The sequence below is a fragment of the Bombina bombina genome, chromosome 4 (genome assembly GCF_027579735.1).
Source record: "Bombina bombina isolate aBomBom1 chromosome 4, aBomBom1.pri, whole genome shotgun sequence".
Taxonomy (NCBI): domain Eukaryota; kingdom Metazoa; phylum Chordata; class Amphibia; order Anura; family Bombinatoridae; genus Bombina; species Bombina bombina.
In genome coordinates, this window is record NC_069502.1 from 865,791,216 (window position 1) to 865,808,040 (window position 16,825).

At 42.7% G+C, this 16,825-nt stretch overlaps 1 long non-coding RNA gene across 1 annotated transcript in view; it reads right to left on the reverse strand.

Moving 5' to 3' along the window:
• Window positions 1-16,386, reverse strand: part of LOC128655665 (uncharacterized) — a 67,229-nt gene extending 50,843 nt beyond the window's left edge. Inside the window, exons 1-2 of the long non-coding RNA XR_008401873.1 lie at window positions 16,286-16,386; window positions 14,818-14,925 (exon numbers count right to left, since the gene is read on the reverse strand). This is a non-coding gene — a long non-coding RNA (uncharacterized LOC128655665). The remainder of the gene's footprint in view (window positions 1-14,817; window positions 14,926-16,285) is intronic.
• Window positions 16,387-16,825: the final 439 nt, after the last annotated feature.

Sequence of the window (16,825 nt, forward strand, 5' to 3'; positions counted from 1 at the left end):
GGGGCTGTTGACTCTTTCCCACGGAAGAAAAGGAAATTATCAGGTAAGTATAATTTATGTTTTTTCTTCCTAATGGGAAAGAATCCAAAGCCGCATTCATTACTTACTTATGGGGAATTTATACCCAAGCCAAAGAGGACACAGAATGCCAAAACGGGAGGGTAAGAGGGGACCACATGAAGGCACCACCCAAAAGACATTCCCAAAACAAAAAAACCCGTTACGTCCGAAAACAGGGAACAAGAACCCCTTGAAAAAAAGGCAGCTCCAAGACGCAAATCTACCAACAGGTCATCAAACCTGAATGGTCACCACGAAGACGTAGCCGAGATCATGGACCCCAAGGACACTATCTCTCAAGGCAACAGCCCAGTCAAAGCCCCTCAACCAACTAGGGGACCCAACGAACCATTCCCTAAGGGAACACAAGCCTAACAGAAGGAGGAAACCCCCAGGTCGTCAAGGAGATAACCCAAATCCGTTTGACAGGCGTACTCTAACCCATGTCCCAATGACAGGAGCGGCAGCAGAATACAAGAGAAAACCGGAAGAGAACAAACAGATCTCAAGGACCGGAAAGCGTTCAAGCAGCTAAACATCAGGGATCAATGGCACTCCTATGAAAAAACGGTCACCAAGGGAAAAAACCCTTACCAGCTAATAAGAGAAAACAAAACCCAGTCCCGCACCCCGGACCACAGGAGACTGAGGGTGCCGTACTAGCAAGGACCAATTCCAGAGATGGAAAAAAAATCAATGAAAAAGATGCCGGACATAAAAGGAGAAGCTAGTGGTGCGAGAAAGAAGCGGAGCCCCTCCTATAAAAGAAATACCTCACCTTGCTCCTGTGCAACTAAGACAGCACAGCCCCTACGGGCCGCAGAACCTCATCTCCAATCAAATCCCCGGCAACAGAAGGAACCCAAGGATCCAACTCCCCCAGAAGATTCCCAACTAGTACCAAAAACAGCTAATTAGCAGCCAAGTTAATTAGCAGCCGAGGAGCAGATAACAGTAACGTGTTTCGACTGCAAAACCCTTCAAAAGTCTGCTCTTCAGCAGACTCCCTGTACGCCACAGCATCGCTGTTCACACAGCCTATAAACTTAGCTAGGGTTAGTGCAATGAGTCAAAAACAACCCATCCAATCGACTGGTAGCCAGACCATCCAAAAGGACACAACGGCCAGCAACCGGCACACACCTCCGCTCAAGAAAAAAATAAAAAAGGAGGGGGGAATAATCAGTCAATAAAGAAAAAAAAAAACACGACTAGAACTCTGAACTCTAAAAAAGGGTGACAAGAATCCTAACCTCTGAGAGAGACAGACAGACAGACAGACAATCTCTTGAGCCCCCTAAGCCAGTCAGGCGACTAAAATACAGAAGCGGGGAAAAAGACCAATACGCTAATCGACCCCTACAGGTCGAGAACGAGACCAGGGCATGAGGCAAACAGCAGGGCCGTAGTCATGGAGACAAAATCCCAAACCCAGCTTCACAACCGGGTATTTAACCGGAAACTTCCAAACTCCACATAAATGAGAGACAAAGGAGGGCATCCTAATCTCAACCCTAAGTTTCAAGGAAACATAGGGACAAAAAAAAAACATAAAAAAAAAACAATAGGAGTAACCAGACTGCCAGAGCCCTAGATCCGCTTCCAGATACCCATTGGATCTAATAAGGAGGACCCAAAGTAAAACTCCCCAAGTCTGATCTGACGACTATCTCCGCAGAGGAGACACTGCGATGAAAACCGCAACACTGAATCCAACAGACATTAGATCCTAGGACAGAGGTGAAGCTGGTCCTAAGCCCTAAAAGGGGTGACATAGAGTTATAGAGTTAGATAGAGTTAACTACTAAGCCACATATCCCTTCAAATTTGTGCCAGACTCAAAGAGTCCACGGATCGTTCAAACTAGACAATGACCACAAGTCTAAAAGCATCTTGAAATGCCATAACCGCACAAAGTATTAAGGACGATCCCCTTCACCGGGGCTGCAAAGGAACACAGTGAGACATCACCGGCCCTATGTGTGAAGCAGAACTGCCACAGGCCAGCCCAAGCACTTATGACATCCAGACCCTGTAAATGAAGTATTAGTGGGGGGTTTTTGTATGAAAAAACAAAAACAAAAAACAAACCAGCACGGACCAGCCAAGCCAAACGTGCGTCACTAACAAGTCACACAAACAACTTTGGATGAAATCTGGAAACAAGTACTATAAAAGAACATAAATTGAGCAATCCCAGAATTCCCATAGGGAAGACAAACAAAGTAAATAATCCTAACCGGATAAAAAAAAAAAACAAGGCACCCGCAGGCATCCGCCCAGAAGGAACCATGCCTCTGTAGTACCTGTCAGACAGAGACCTTAACCTTCAGAAAAACGACTGGGACCCGGCAAACCATGCGGGCACGAGAGACAAGATTGGCAGACTTGCAATAACAGGACCAAATTACAGTCCTCATCTGAGGTCGACTCAGAATCAGATATTAAAATAGTCTCTGCATTAGAATCCTCCATAGCTAAGACTTAAAATAAGAACGCAATTTGGAAAAAAAACTGGCACCTGACACCTACAATGGCTGGGGCACTCACCACCTCCTATGACTAGGCCTCAGCGGAGCAGACTCTTTCCTCCGTCGCCACTCAGTCAGGAATGCGGAAGGGGAAGACCCACCCAAGTGTAAACACGCATGGTTACCAGATGCCCCGCAAAATCCAAAAAGTGCGCCACCCAAAGGAGGCAAAACTAGGCCCCATTACAAACTAACAAGTCTGAAAAAAAATCGTAGCCCAAGGTCAGCCTAGTAAAGCGATACATGTCTCAGCCTCAGAGCCCAAATTCCCGTACACAAGCAGGATGATCACATAAGAAACATGATAGACAAACCCCATCCTGTTCGCTAATCCCCCTGAAAAGGGAGAAAATCCCTTGATTCCTAGATCGAAGTAAAAGGTGCCTCAACGAGGCCCATACTGAACTGTCATAACAAATCACATTACAGCAACGTAATAAAATGAAACGATCTTACTGGAATCCACGCCGTGGAACAGGAACACAGCCCTTCAAGTGTGACGAATAGTAGCATCGCCTCCGCCATGGACTTGAGAGGACAGCAGGTAGCGAAACGAAGTTCGGCAACGCCAAGTGCTGAAAAGGAGCTGTGAATACGAGTCCGGATGGTGTCGCAGGGGAAGCTCCCACTGCATCTCCGGACTCTCACTTTCGCCCAGGTCCTCCACGAGAGGCTGACAGGACTACTTAAAACTCCTGTCTCTTGTCGAAGGGTAGCACCCTCCATAAGAGACAAAATAAAAAAATAAATTAAAGTATAATAAAAAAACTTCTGACACTTCTCTGCCAACCTCCTGGGACGAAAGGCAAAGAATGACTGGGGGATAGGGGAAGTGGGAGGAGTATTTAAGCTTTGGCTTCTGGTGGCCAGGTTCTTATTTCCCATAAGTAATGAATGCGGCTGTGGACTCTTTCCTATTAGGAAGAAAACAGCATGCGTGCACACTCACTTGAAACCTGCATGCCGCAGACAAAATATGCATGCACACTCACACTTGTAACCTACATGCTTCAGGCAAAACATGGATGCATACTCACTTGAAAGCTGCGAGCCTCAGAAACAGCATGCGTGCACTCACTTATAACCTGCGTACCTCAGACACACATGTGAGTGCACATTCAGATACAACATATGTGCACATTCACTTGTAACATGCGTGCCTAAAACACAACATGCGTGCACTCACTTCTAACCTGCATACCTCAGACACACATGTGCGTGCATATTAATTTATAACCTGCGTACCTCAGACACAACATGCATGAACACTCACTTGTAACCTGCGTGCCTCAGATACAACATATGTGCACACTCACTTGTAACATGTGTGCCTAAAACACAACATACGTGCACACTTACTTCTAACCTGCGTACCTCAGAGACACACCGTGTGCACACTCACTTGTAACCTGCGTGCCTCAGACACATCACATGAGCACACTTATATGTTACCTGTGTGCCTCAGACACAACATGTGTGCACACTTACTTATAACCTGCATACCTCAGACACAATATGCGTGCACACTCACTTGTAACCTGTGTACCTCACTCACAACAAACGTGCACACTTACTTCTAACCTGCGTACCATAGACACAATATGCGTGCACACTTACTTCTAACCTGCGTACCTCAGACACAACATGCATGCAAACTTACTTGAAACCTGCGAGCCTCAGAAACAGCATGCGTGCACACTTATAACCTGCGTACCTTAGACACACATGTGAGTGCACATTAATTTATATCTTGTGTACCTCAGACACAACATGCATGAACACTCAATTGTAACCTTCGTGCCTCAGATACAATGTACACGTACACTCACTTGTAACCTGCGCGCCTAAAACACATGCTTGCACACTCACTTATAACCTGCGTGCCTCAGACAACATGCGTGTGCACTCACTTGTAACCTGCGTGCCTAAAACACATGCTTGCACACTCACTTATAACCTGCGTGCCTCAGACAACATGCGTGTGCACTCACTTGTAACTTGCGTACCTCAGACACAACATGCGTGCACACTCACTTCTAACCTGCATAACTCAGAGACACAACATGTGTGCACACTCACTTGTAACCTGCGTGCCATCACATGAGCACACTTACATGTTACCAGTGTGCCTCAGACACAACATGCGTGCACACTTTTAAACCTGCGTGCCACAGACACAACATGCGTGCACACTCACTTGCAACCTGCGTGCCTCAGACACATCACATGAGCACACTTAAATGTTACCTGCGTAGCTCAGACACAACAACACGTGCACACTCACCTTGGCATGATAAAGTCACTGCTTTTCTTATCCAATATGTGTGCACACTCACTTATAACATGCGTACCTCAGACACAACATGCGTGCACACTTGTAACCTGCGTGCGTCAGACACAACATGTATGCACCCTTACTTATAAACTGTGTGCCTCACTCACAACAAACGTGCATACTCACTTGTAACCTGTGTGCCTCACTCACAACAAACGTGCACACTCACTTGTAACCTGAGTGCCTCACCCACAACAAACGTGCACACTCACTTGTAACCTGTGTACCTCACTCACAACAAACGTGCACACTCACTTGTAACCTGTGTACCTCACTCACAACATGCGTGCACACTTACGTATAACCTGCGTGCCTCAGACACAATATGCGTGCACACTTACCTGTAACCTGTGTACCTCACTCACAGCATGCGCGCACACTTACTTATAACCTGCGTACCTGACACAACATGCGTGCACACTTACCTATAACCTACGTACCAGACACAATATGCGTGCACACTCACTTATAACATGTGTACCTCAGACACAACATGCGTGCACACTTCCATGTAACCTGTGTACCTCACTCACAACAAACGGGCAACCTCTAGTTTTTATAACTTTACCATTAAACAGTTTATGTATTTCCCAGACATACAATAGCACCAGACACTCACACTAATACTTCCTCTATATTATTGTACATTTTAATGTAAAGGACAGTAAATAACAGGTAGTTACAAGATTTTCCTGCAGTCGTGTATTAAATTAGCGTAACAGGTGATGTTTTGTTTGTTTTTGGAATGCATTAACACTCAGACATAGATTACGAGTGGAGCTAATTATTGCGCCTATGCGAGTGCGATATTTGCGCTCCTCTCAGTAATACCAACGCAGGTAAATGTGTGCTGATATTACTAGTGAGGCGTAATGCGAACACGAATGCCTTAAAGCCTTGCGCTCACAAGAGCGCATTTCCATAGGCTCCAAAGGGATCCTCATTCTCAACCGCAAGACACTGCAAACGACCTAGTGCAGCGCAGGGGGCAAATCGCACAATTTTGGGCAGCAATAAAGAAATATATATGTATTTGAATATATACATATTTATTTCTAAGCAGTGGAGAAAAGGATGCACTCGCTAGGATTTTCAAATGGTTACCTTTATTACTTGTAACGTTTCTGGGTATTACTCCTTTCGTCAGACATCAACAAAAACGTTGTTTTATTAAATGTATGACAAAGGGGGTAATACCCCGAAACGTTACAAGTAATAAAGGTAACCATTTGAAAATCCTGGCGAGTGCATCCTTTTCTCCACTGCTTATACTTTGATCTTGGAAGCACCCTGGGTAGATGTCCGTTAACCGTGAGTGCTGGCCCTTTGTATACATATTTATGTGTTTAAATGGGTATATAAAGAATAGTTGTCTCTTGATGTATATGCAGGCAATTTTTTGCAGCAGTAAAAAAACATAATTTATGCTTACCTGATAAATTTATTTCTCTTGTAGTGTAGTCAGTCCACGGGTCATCCATTACTTATGGGATTATATCTCTTCCCCAACAGGAAGTTGCAAGAGGATCACCCAAGCAGAGCTGCTATATAGCTCCTCCCCTCACATGTCATATCCAGTCATTCGACCGAAACCAGACGAGAAAGGAGAAACCATAGGGTGCAGTGGTGACTGGAGTTTAATTAAAATTTAGATCTGCCTTAAAAGACAGGGCGGGCCGTGGACTGACTACACTACAAGAGAAATAAATTTATCAGGTAAGCATAAATTATGTTTTCTCTTGTTAAGTGTAGTCAGTCCACGGGTCATCCATTACTTATGGGATACCAATACCAAAGCTAAAGTACACGGATGAAGGGAGGGACAAGGCAGGAACTTTAAACGGAAGGAACCACTGCCTGAAGCACCTTTCTCCCAAAAATAGCCTCCGAAGAAGCAAAAGTATCAAATTTGTAAAATTTTGAAAAAGTGTGAAGTGAAGACCAAGTTGCAGCCTTGCAAATCTGTTCAGAGGCCTCATTTTTAAAGGCCCAAGTGGAAGCCACAGCTCTAGTAGAATGAGCTGTAATTCTTTCAGGAGGCTGCTGTCCAGCAGTCTCATAGGCTAAACGTATTATGCTACGAAGCCAAAAAGAGAGAGAGGTAGCCGAAGCCTTTTGACCTCTCCTCTGTCCAGAGTAAACGACAAACAGGGAAGAAGTTTGACGAAAATCTTTAGTTGCCTGCAAATAGAACTTCAGGGCACGGACTACGTCCAGATTATGCAAAAGTCGTTCCTTCTTTGAAGAAGGGTTAGGACACAATGATGGAACAACAATCTCTTGATTGATATTCCTGTTAGAAACTACCTTAGGTAAGAACCCAGGTTTAGTACGTAGAACTCCCTTGTCTGAATGAAAAATCAGATAAGGAGGATCACAATGTAAGGCAGATAACTCAGAGACTCTTCGAGCCGAGGAAATAGCCATCAAAAACAGAACTTTCCAAGATAACAGCTTGATATCAATGGAATGAAGGGGTTCAAATGGAACGCCTTGAAGAACGTTAAGAACTAAGTTTAAGCTCCACTGCGGAGCAACAGTCTTAAACACAGGCTTAATCCTAGCCAAAGTCTGACAAAAAGCCTGAACGTCTGGAACTTCTGCCAGACGTTTGTGTAGAAGAATAGACAGAGCAGAAATCTGTCCCTTTAACGAACTAGCAGATAAGCCCTTTTCTAAACCCTCTTGTAGAAAAGACAATATCCTAGGAATCCTAACCTTACTCCATGAGTAACTCTTGGATTCGCACCAATATAAATATTTACGCCATATCTTATGGTAAATTCTTCTGGTAACAGGTTTCCTAGCCTGTATTAAGGTATCAATAACCGACTCCGAGAAGCCACGCTTTGATAGAATCAAGCGTTCAATCTCCATGCAGTCAGCCTCAGAGAAATTAGATTTGGATGGTTGAAAGGACCCTGAATTAGAAGGTCCTGCCTCAGAGGCAGAGACCATGGTGGACAGGACGACATGTCCACTAGGTCTGCATACCAGGTCCGCCTCCCAGTTCTCCACGCCTGGGATGTAGATCGCCGACAGGTGGCAAGAGTGAGACTCTGCCCAGCGAATTATCTTTGAGACTTCCAACGTCGCTAGGGAACTTCTGGTTCCCCCTTGATGGTTGATGTAAGCCACAGTCGTGATGTTGTCCGACTGAAATCTGATGAACCTCAGAGTTGCTAACTGAGGCCAAGCTAGAAGAGCATTGAATATTGCTCTTAACTCCAGAATATTTATTGGGAGGAGTTTCTCCTCCTGAGTCCATAATCCCTGAGCCTTCAGGGAATTCCAGACTGCGCCCCAACCTAGAAGGCTGGCGTCTGTTGTTACAATCGTCCAATCTGGCCTGCGAAAGGTCATCCCCTTGGACAGATGGGGCCGAGAAAGCCACCATAGAAGAGAATCTCTGGTCTCTTGATCCAGATTTAGCAGAGGGGACAAATCTGAGTAATCCCCATTCCACTGACTTAGCATGCACAATTGCAGCGGTCTGAGATGCAGGCGCGCAAATGGTACTATGTCCATTGCCGCTACCATTAAACCGATTACTTCCATGCACTGAGCTACTGACGGGTGTGGAATGGAATGAAGGACACGGCAAGCATTTAGAAGTTTTGATAACCTGGCCTCCGTCAGGTAAATTTTCATCTCTACAGAATCTATAAGAGTCCCTAGGAAGGGAACCCTTGTAAGTGGTAATAGAGAACTCTTTTCCACGTTCACCTTCCACCCATGCGACCTCAGAAATGCCAGAACTATCTCTGTATGAGACTTGGCAGTTTGAAAACTTGACGCTTGTATCAGGATGTCGTCTAGGTACGGAGCCACCGCTATGCCTCGCGGTCTTAGTACCGCCAGAAGTGAGCCCAGAACCTTTGTAAAGATTCTTGGAGCCGTAGCTAATCCGAAGGGAAGAGCTACAAACTGGTAATGCCTGTCTAGGAAGGCAAATCTTACCGATAATGATCCTTGTGAATCGGTATGTGAAGGTAGGCATCCTTTAAGTCCACTGTGGTCATGTACTGACCCTCTTGGATCATGGGTAGGATGGTTCGAATAGTTTCCATTTTGAATGATGGAACTCTTAGGAATTTGTTTAGGATTTTTAAGTCCAAGATTGGTCTGAAGGTTCCCTCTTTCTTGGGAACCACAAATAGATTTGAATAGAATCCTTGCCCGTGTTCCGTCCGCGGAACTGGGTGGATCACCCCCATTAGTAAGAGGTCTTGTACACAGCGTAGAAACGCCTCTTTCTTTATTTGGTTTGCTGATAACCTTGAAAGATGAAATCTCCCTTGTGGAGGAGAAGCTTTGAAGTCCAGAAGATATCCCTGAGATATGATCTCCAACGCCCAGGGATCCTGGACATCTCTTGCCCAAGCCTGGGCGAAGAGAGAAAGTCTGCCCCCCACTAGATCCGTTTCCGGATAGGGGGCCCTCTCTTCATGCTGTCTTAGGGGCAGCAGCAGGTTTCTTGGCCTGCTTGCCCTTGTTCCAGGACTGGTTAGTTTTCCAGCCCTGTCTGTAACGAGCAACAGCTCCTTCCTGTTTTGGAGCGGATGAAGTTGATGCTGCTCCTGCCTTGAAGTTACGAAAGGCACGAAAATTAGACTGTTTGGCCTTTGATTTTGCCCTGTCCTGAGGCAGAGCATGGCCCTTACCTCCCGTAATGTCAGCGATAATTTCTTTCAAGCCGGGCCCGAATAAGGTCTGCCCTTTGAAAGGAATATTAAGCAATTTAGATTTAGAAGTCACGTCAGCTGACCAGGATTTAAGCCATAGCGCTCTGCGCGCTTGGATGGGGAATCCGGAGTTCTTAGCCGTAATTTTGGTTAAATGTACGACGGCATCAGAAACAAATGCGTTAGCTAGCTTAAGTGCTTTAAGCTTGTTCATAATTTCATCCAATGGAGCTGTGCGAATGGCCTCTTCCAGAGACTCAAACCAGAATGCCGCCGCAGCAGTGACAGGCGCAATGCATGCAAGGGGCTGTAAGATAAAACCTTGTTGAACAAACATTTTCTTAAGGTAACCTTCTAATTTTTTATCCATTGGATCTGAAAAGGCACAACTATCCTCCACCGGGATAGTGGTACGCTTAGCTAAAGTAGAAACTGCTCCCTCCACCTTAGGGACCGTCTGCCATAAGTCTCGTGTGGTGGCGTCTATAGGAAACATTTTCCTAAATATGTGAGGAGGGGAAAAAGGCACACCGGGTTTATCCCACTCCTTGCTAATAATCTCTGTAAGCCTTTTAGGTATAGGAAACACGTCAGTACACACCGGTACCGCATAGTATCTATCCAACCTACATAATTTTTCTGGAATTGCAACCGTGTTGCAATCATTCAGAGCCGCTAATACCTCCCCTAGCAATATGCGGAGGTTCTCAAGCTTAAATTTAAAATTAGAAATCTCTGAATCCAGTCTCCCTGGATCAGATCCGTCACCCACAGAATGAAGCTCTCCGTCTTCATGTTCTGCAAACTGTGACGCAGTATCGGACATGGCTCTCACATCATCCGCGCGCTCTATCCTTAACCCAGAGCTATCACGCTTGCCTCTTAATTCTGGCAATTTAGATAATACTTCTGTCATAACAGTAGCCATGTCTTGCAAAGTGATTTGTAAGGGCCTCCCTGACGTTCTTGGCGCCACAAAATCACGCACCTCCTGAGCGGGAGGCGAAGGTACTGACACATGAGGAGAGTTAGTCGGCATAACTTCCCCCTCGTTGTCTGGTGATAATTTCTTTACATGTAAAGCCTGACTTTTATTTAAAGTGACATCAATGCATTTAGTACACAAATTTCTATGGGGCTCCACATTGGCCTTCATACACAGTGAACAAACAGATTCATCTGTGTCAGACATGTTTAAACAGACTAGCAATGAGACTAGCAAGCTTGGAAAATACTTTTCAAATAAATTTACAAGCAATATAAAAAACGCTACTGTGCCTTTAAGAAGCACAAAAAGCTGTCACAGTTGAAATAACAATGAACCAAATTAGTTATAGCAACCAAATTTTCACAGTAAATGAATTAAGTTAGCAAAGGATTGCACCCACCAGCAAATGGATGATTAACCCCTTAATACCCAAAAACGGATAACAATTTAATAATTAACGTTTTTATCACAGTCAAAACACACTGTCACAGGTCTGCTGTGACTGATTACCTCCCTCAAAATGAATTTTGAAGACCCCTGAGCTCTCTAGAGACGTCCTGGATCATGGAGGATGAAGTAGGAAGATTGTGACTGAATTTTTACTGCGCAAAAAAGCGCTAAAATAGGCCCCTCCCACTCATATTACAACAGTGGGGAAGCTCAGTTAACTGTTTCTAAGTAGAAAACAAGATAGCCATGTGGTAAAAATCATGCCCCAATAAGTTTTATCACCAAGTACCTCACAAAAAACGATTAACATGCCAGTAAACGTTTTGAACATACACTTTAAAAGTTATGAAGTGTTATTAATAAGCCTGCTACCAGACGCTTTTACTGCAGTTAAGGCTCATACATTACTTCAGTATTAACAGTATTTTCTGAGTCAATTCCATTCCCTAGAAAAATACATTCAGTGTACACACACTCATCAGCCTAATACCAGTTGCTATCTGCATTTAAGGCTGAACTTACATTACATTGGTATCAGCAGTATTTTCTCAGTCAATTCCATTCCTCAGAAAAATAATTTACTGCACATACCTCGTTTGCAGGGGGGCCCTGCATGCTATTCCCCTTTTCTGAAGTTACCTCACTCCTCAGAATGTGTGAGAACAGCCAGTGGATCTTAGTTACGTCTGCTAAGATCATAGAAAACGCAGGCAGATTCTTCTTCTAATGCTGCCCGAGAAACAAACAGCATACTCTGGTGCCATTTAAAATAACAAACTTTTGATTGAAGAAATAAACTAAGTTTAAAAACACCACAGACCTCTCACAACGACCTATCTTTAGTTAGGTTGCAAGAGAATGACTGGATAGGACATGTGAGGGGAGGAGCTATATAGCAGCTCTGCTTGGGTGATCCTCTTGCAACTTCCTGTTGGGGAAGAGATATAATCCCATAAGTAATGGATGACCCGTGGACTGACTACACTTAAAGGGCCATAATACCCAAATGTTTAAACACTTGAAAGTGATGCAGCATAGCTGTAAAAAGCTGATTAGAAAATATCACCTGAACATCTCTATGTAAAAAAGAAAGATATTTTACCTCAAAAGTTCCTCAGTAGCTACCTCTCATTGTAAAGGATTTCTAAGCAGCATTTTAGTGTGTTTGTCCTGGGACATCTGAAGGGACTAGCATCGTGCACTCTCATATTATTTCACCAATCAGGTAAAGGAAGCTTACTATGAAATCTCATGAGAGTTAAGTCAAATCTCATGAGATCACAGTAAGAGTTCATGACCTCAGCACTGCTGATGCTGATTGGCTGCTGTTCATTTCTTCATTTTTTTTAATTTGTTTACCTGCAGCTGGGAGCAGCTGAGTATAACTTTTTACACAGAACTTACTCTGCTGAGCTGAGGAAATTGTGAGGTAAAATATCTTCCTTTTTTACATAGAGATGCTCAGGTGATATTTTCCTGTCAGCTTTTTACAGTTATACTGCATCAGTTTCAAGTGATTTAGCATATGAGTATTATGTCCCTTTAACAAGAGAAATATGTTGTGCTTTTGAAAATGGATGTGCGCTGATACCTCTTTGTTTGTGTAATTACTGGGTCATATTGGCAGCACTCCCAGATGTTGATTTAAACTTTTTGTAAGGTGTGCTAAAAAAACAAATTTTGTATTTGTATTTAAAATTACCAGGGAGACTGGCCATCTCCCATTGGTTTAAGCACCCCACCCAAGTTCAGGTGTGCTCATTACAGTGTTAAAGAGTTGTGAATAAAAAGCCAGGGAGTCTCATTCTATTATGAAGAGTAAAAGCAGGAATGTTTCAGCCCTCTGTGGCAAAAGGACTTAGAGAAACACCAGTCGAATTGGGGCACCTTGTAAGCGGTGACTGGCTAAGCAAAATATGGCCATATTGTGTGACTAAGTTCCCAATATTATTTAAAAAAAGAATAGTTGTCTCTTGATGTATATGCAGGCAATTTTTTGCAGCAGTAAAAAATATGTTGTGCTTTTGAAAATGGATGTGCGCTGATACCTCTTTGTTTGTGTATTTGAATATATACATATTTATTTCTAAGCAGTGGAGAAAAGGATGCACTCGCTAGGATTTTCAAATGGTTACCTTTATTACTTGTAACGTTTCTGGGTATTACTCCTTTCGTCAGACATCAACAAAAACTTTGTTTTATTAAATGTATGACAAAGGGGGTAATACTCCGAAACGTTACAAGCAATAAAGGTAACCATTTGAAAATCCTGGCGAGTGCATCCTTTTCTCCACTGCTTATACTTTGATCTTGGAAGCACCCTGGGTAGATGTCCGTTAACCGTGAGTGCTGGCCCTTTGTATACATATTTATTTATTTATGTGTTTAAATGGGTATATACACATAAATATATATGCTTATAAGCATATATTTAAAGTGAAAACACAGTCCCCCATTGATCCCAATGTAAAGGCACATAAGGTAACTTTTTTTTTTTTTCTAACACCCTACTTCAGAGGTCTGACCCCTGGTTAGCGCTAAGCGCAAAGTGAAACCGCAAGCTCGCGGGAGCATTATCCAGCCACTTGTCATGGCTGGTTATTTAACATGCGACTGTGAACAGGCAAATTATCCCCTTTACGGACGCACGTTAAAATAGCACTTCACTTGTAATCTAGCCCTTATTTTTCTGAAGCCCAACCCCACCCAACATTTGCCGTCTATGGAGGAGCCGATCAGGACTTGTTATTGGAATAGAAAAGGCTAACCATAGTCATTGCTGTTATCAGATCTGCCCTGCAGAAGCCAGTTAGGGGCAGATATGTAGCAGGGTTACACATGCATTTCTAAATTTCATAACTGGAACTCTAGTTTCAGACTTAAATTACATGAAAAGAGGCAAAATAAATCAAGAAAGCACATCGCAAAGTGTTTTTTTAGTGCACTTGATTAACTGTTTATATTATAATCTCAGTGTTTACTGTCCCTTAAAGTGATGGTAAACTTGACGTTTCTAAGTGATATTTTAGATGGAATTTAATTGATCATGATGATGTGGTGTAACCTACTTTTTAATCTAGCCGTGTCATAATACCCCGTGCTCCAGCCGCCCACTTCAGAACTGATTTTTTTTGTGAGCTAGCGGTTTAACTGTTCACCAATCATCGCTCTAGGAGTACTGCACTTTTCTTTCACACAGGTCGTGAGAGTCCATGATCCCTTACTCTTAGGAATTACTCTTCACTACCACTAGTAGAAGGCAAAGATTCCCAAACCCCAAGAGCCCTATAAAACCACCCCTCACACATACGTCAATCTTTACTTTGCCTTTGCTTCAACACTTTTTTTTTGTGAGCTAACAGTTTTAACTGTTCTTCTATAAGCACTGATTGGAGAATAATTAAAACCGGTCGCTCATATACAAAAAAAATAAAAAATAAATACTTTTGAAGTTGTCAGCCAGATCGGGGGTATTAGAATGGCACGGCTATAATAAAAAGTTACAGCGCATCATCGCTAAAAGTGATCAAAGTCCCTGTACAATATTGCTTAGATTATGGTCCCGATTTTAAAACATGTAAAGTTTACCATCTCATTAAGGTCTCTGGGCTTTAATTCTCTATATCCTCCAGTATAAAACTACAACATGAACTAAAGGGTTAAACTCATTTTGCTATCTTTGCTTATAAACCAGACAGTAAACTACAAGGGAGAGCAGTAAGTAACTGTGTGCACAGCCCCGGCAGACTCTCACGTATTACTACTCACCGGCAGGGAGGGACCAATGTATTTCAGTCTGATGACTATTCATGTCATCTGTCTCATCCTGTTCCTTCACATTTAATAGCCCAGTGCCCGGGTTTTCCTCTAGACGCCCTGTAATTACAGCAGAACACTACCTTATAGTACACGGTACACAGTGTAAAAAGCTTTTATAACAGCAGTTTGTAGTTTAATCCAATGCTCTTTTCTCCCCCTTCTTCCTTTTGTCCACCTAAAAGGGTTAATAGGGACCAGCTTTTGGGTCCAAATAAACCAGCAGCAGTAAGCATTGTAGTTATTTTGCATGTATCCAACTCCTTGGTCCACCTTAAAAGAACACTAAATTCAATATTAAAGAATCAGTCTACAGTCTATAGATAATCGCTTTATTATCCATTCCTCAGTTTTGCATAACCAACACAGTTATATAAATGTTTTACCTCTGCGATTACCTTGTAGCTAAGTCTCTGCAGTCTGCCACTTATTTCAGTGCTTTTGACAGACATGCAGTTTAGCTAATCAGTGCAGACTCCTAAATAACTCCACGGGAGTGAGCACAATGTTAACTATATGACTCACATGAACTAGTACTGTCTAACTGTGAAAAACTTTCGAAATGCTCTGAGCTAAGAAGTGGTTTTCAGCGGTTTAGAAATCAGTTTGAGCCTGCCTAGGTTTAGATTTTCAAAAATACCACAAAGGGAACAAAGCACATTTTATGATAAAAGTAAAATGTAAAAGTTGTTTAAAATTGCATGCTCTATCTGAATCATGAAAGTTTAATTTTGAGTAGACTGTCCCTTTAAACTTTCAAAATTCAGATAGAGTACGCAATATTAAACAACTTTCCAATTGACTTTCATTATCTAACTATACAGTCTTCTTATATACACAGTTTCTGAGGCACCAGCTCCTACTGAGCATGTGCAAGACTTTACTGTATATACGTATATGCATTTAGCGATTGGCTGATGGCTGTCATATGAGGGAGGTGGGAGGGAAATGTAACTAACGTAAATTTGTTAGTTTAAATTTAAAATAAGTGTTTTTACATTGTCATTTTATACATTTTTTGATTATGTAATTTTACTATGTTTAATGGTCCTTTAACTAAGAAGAGAAAGGTCCCATGTTGTATCCTCCTGATTGGTAAATGTGTGTTATAAAACAGTGTATATCATAACAATAGCGCTCTCTGATGAAGGACCCTGCGTGTCTATACCAGCGTGGTTTTACATGATATAAGAAAGGTTACAGAGCAAACCTAAAGAAAGGTGTTCTACCCGTTTACCTTTTGTATCTATGTACAGATGTCACTGTTATGTTTTGAGATATCCACAATGCAGGGCTAAGCAGAGGATGCTATTAGAGGTGTCAGTGTGCAGTAAACCCAGGAGGCTGAATAGCTAATAACACTGTATGATTATTGGTTGATACAAGTGTCATTCAGAAGTATACTAATGAGAGGATGTACCTGCTAGACTACATCACAATACCAGCGCCACGGAAAGAAAAGGACATACTTCTGCAACCAGCTACGAACTGAAGAGCTGCACCATATAATATATAATAAATTTATGTAACCATCAGTAACAGAATATTAGAAGCCTCAGTACTCAGAACAAACACTGATGCTATATATAGATTGCACTCCTGAGCTTACCACAGTATGCTCCAATGACAAAACCTGCTGCCATATATAGATCCCACCCCTGAGCCTACCACATTTATGCTCCAATGACAAACGACTTCCATATATAGATCGCACTACCAAGGCTACTCAGTATGATCTAATGACAAGCACTGCTGCCATATATAGAGCAAGCTCCTGAGCCTACCTCAGTATGCTCTCATGACAAACACTGTTGCTATATATAGAGCAAGCTCCTGAGCCTACCTCAGTATGCTCTCATGACAAATACTGCTGCTATATATAGAGCACGCACCCGAGATCTAACTAAATGGAGACTAAGAGAATTAGGTAAACTTAATAATTAAAGTTAATTGGATTTTT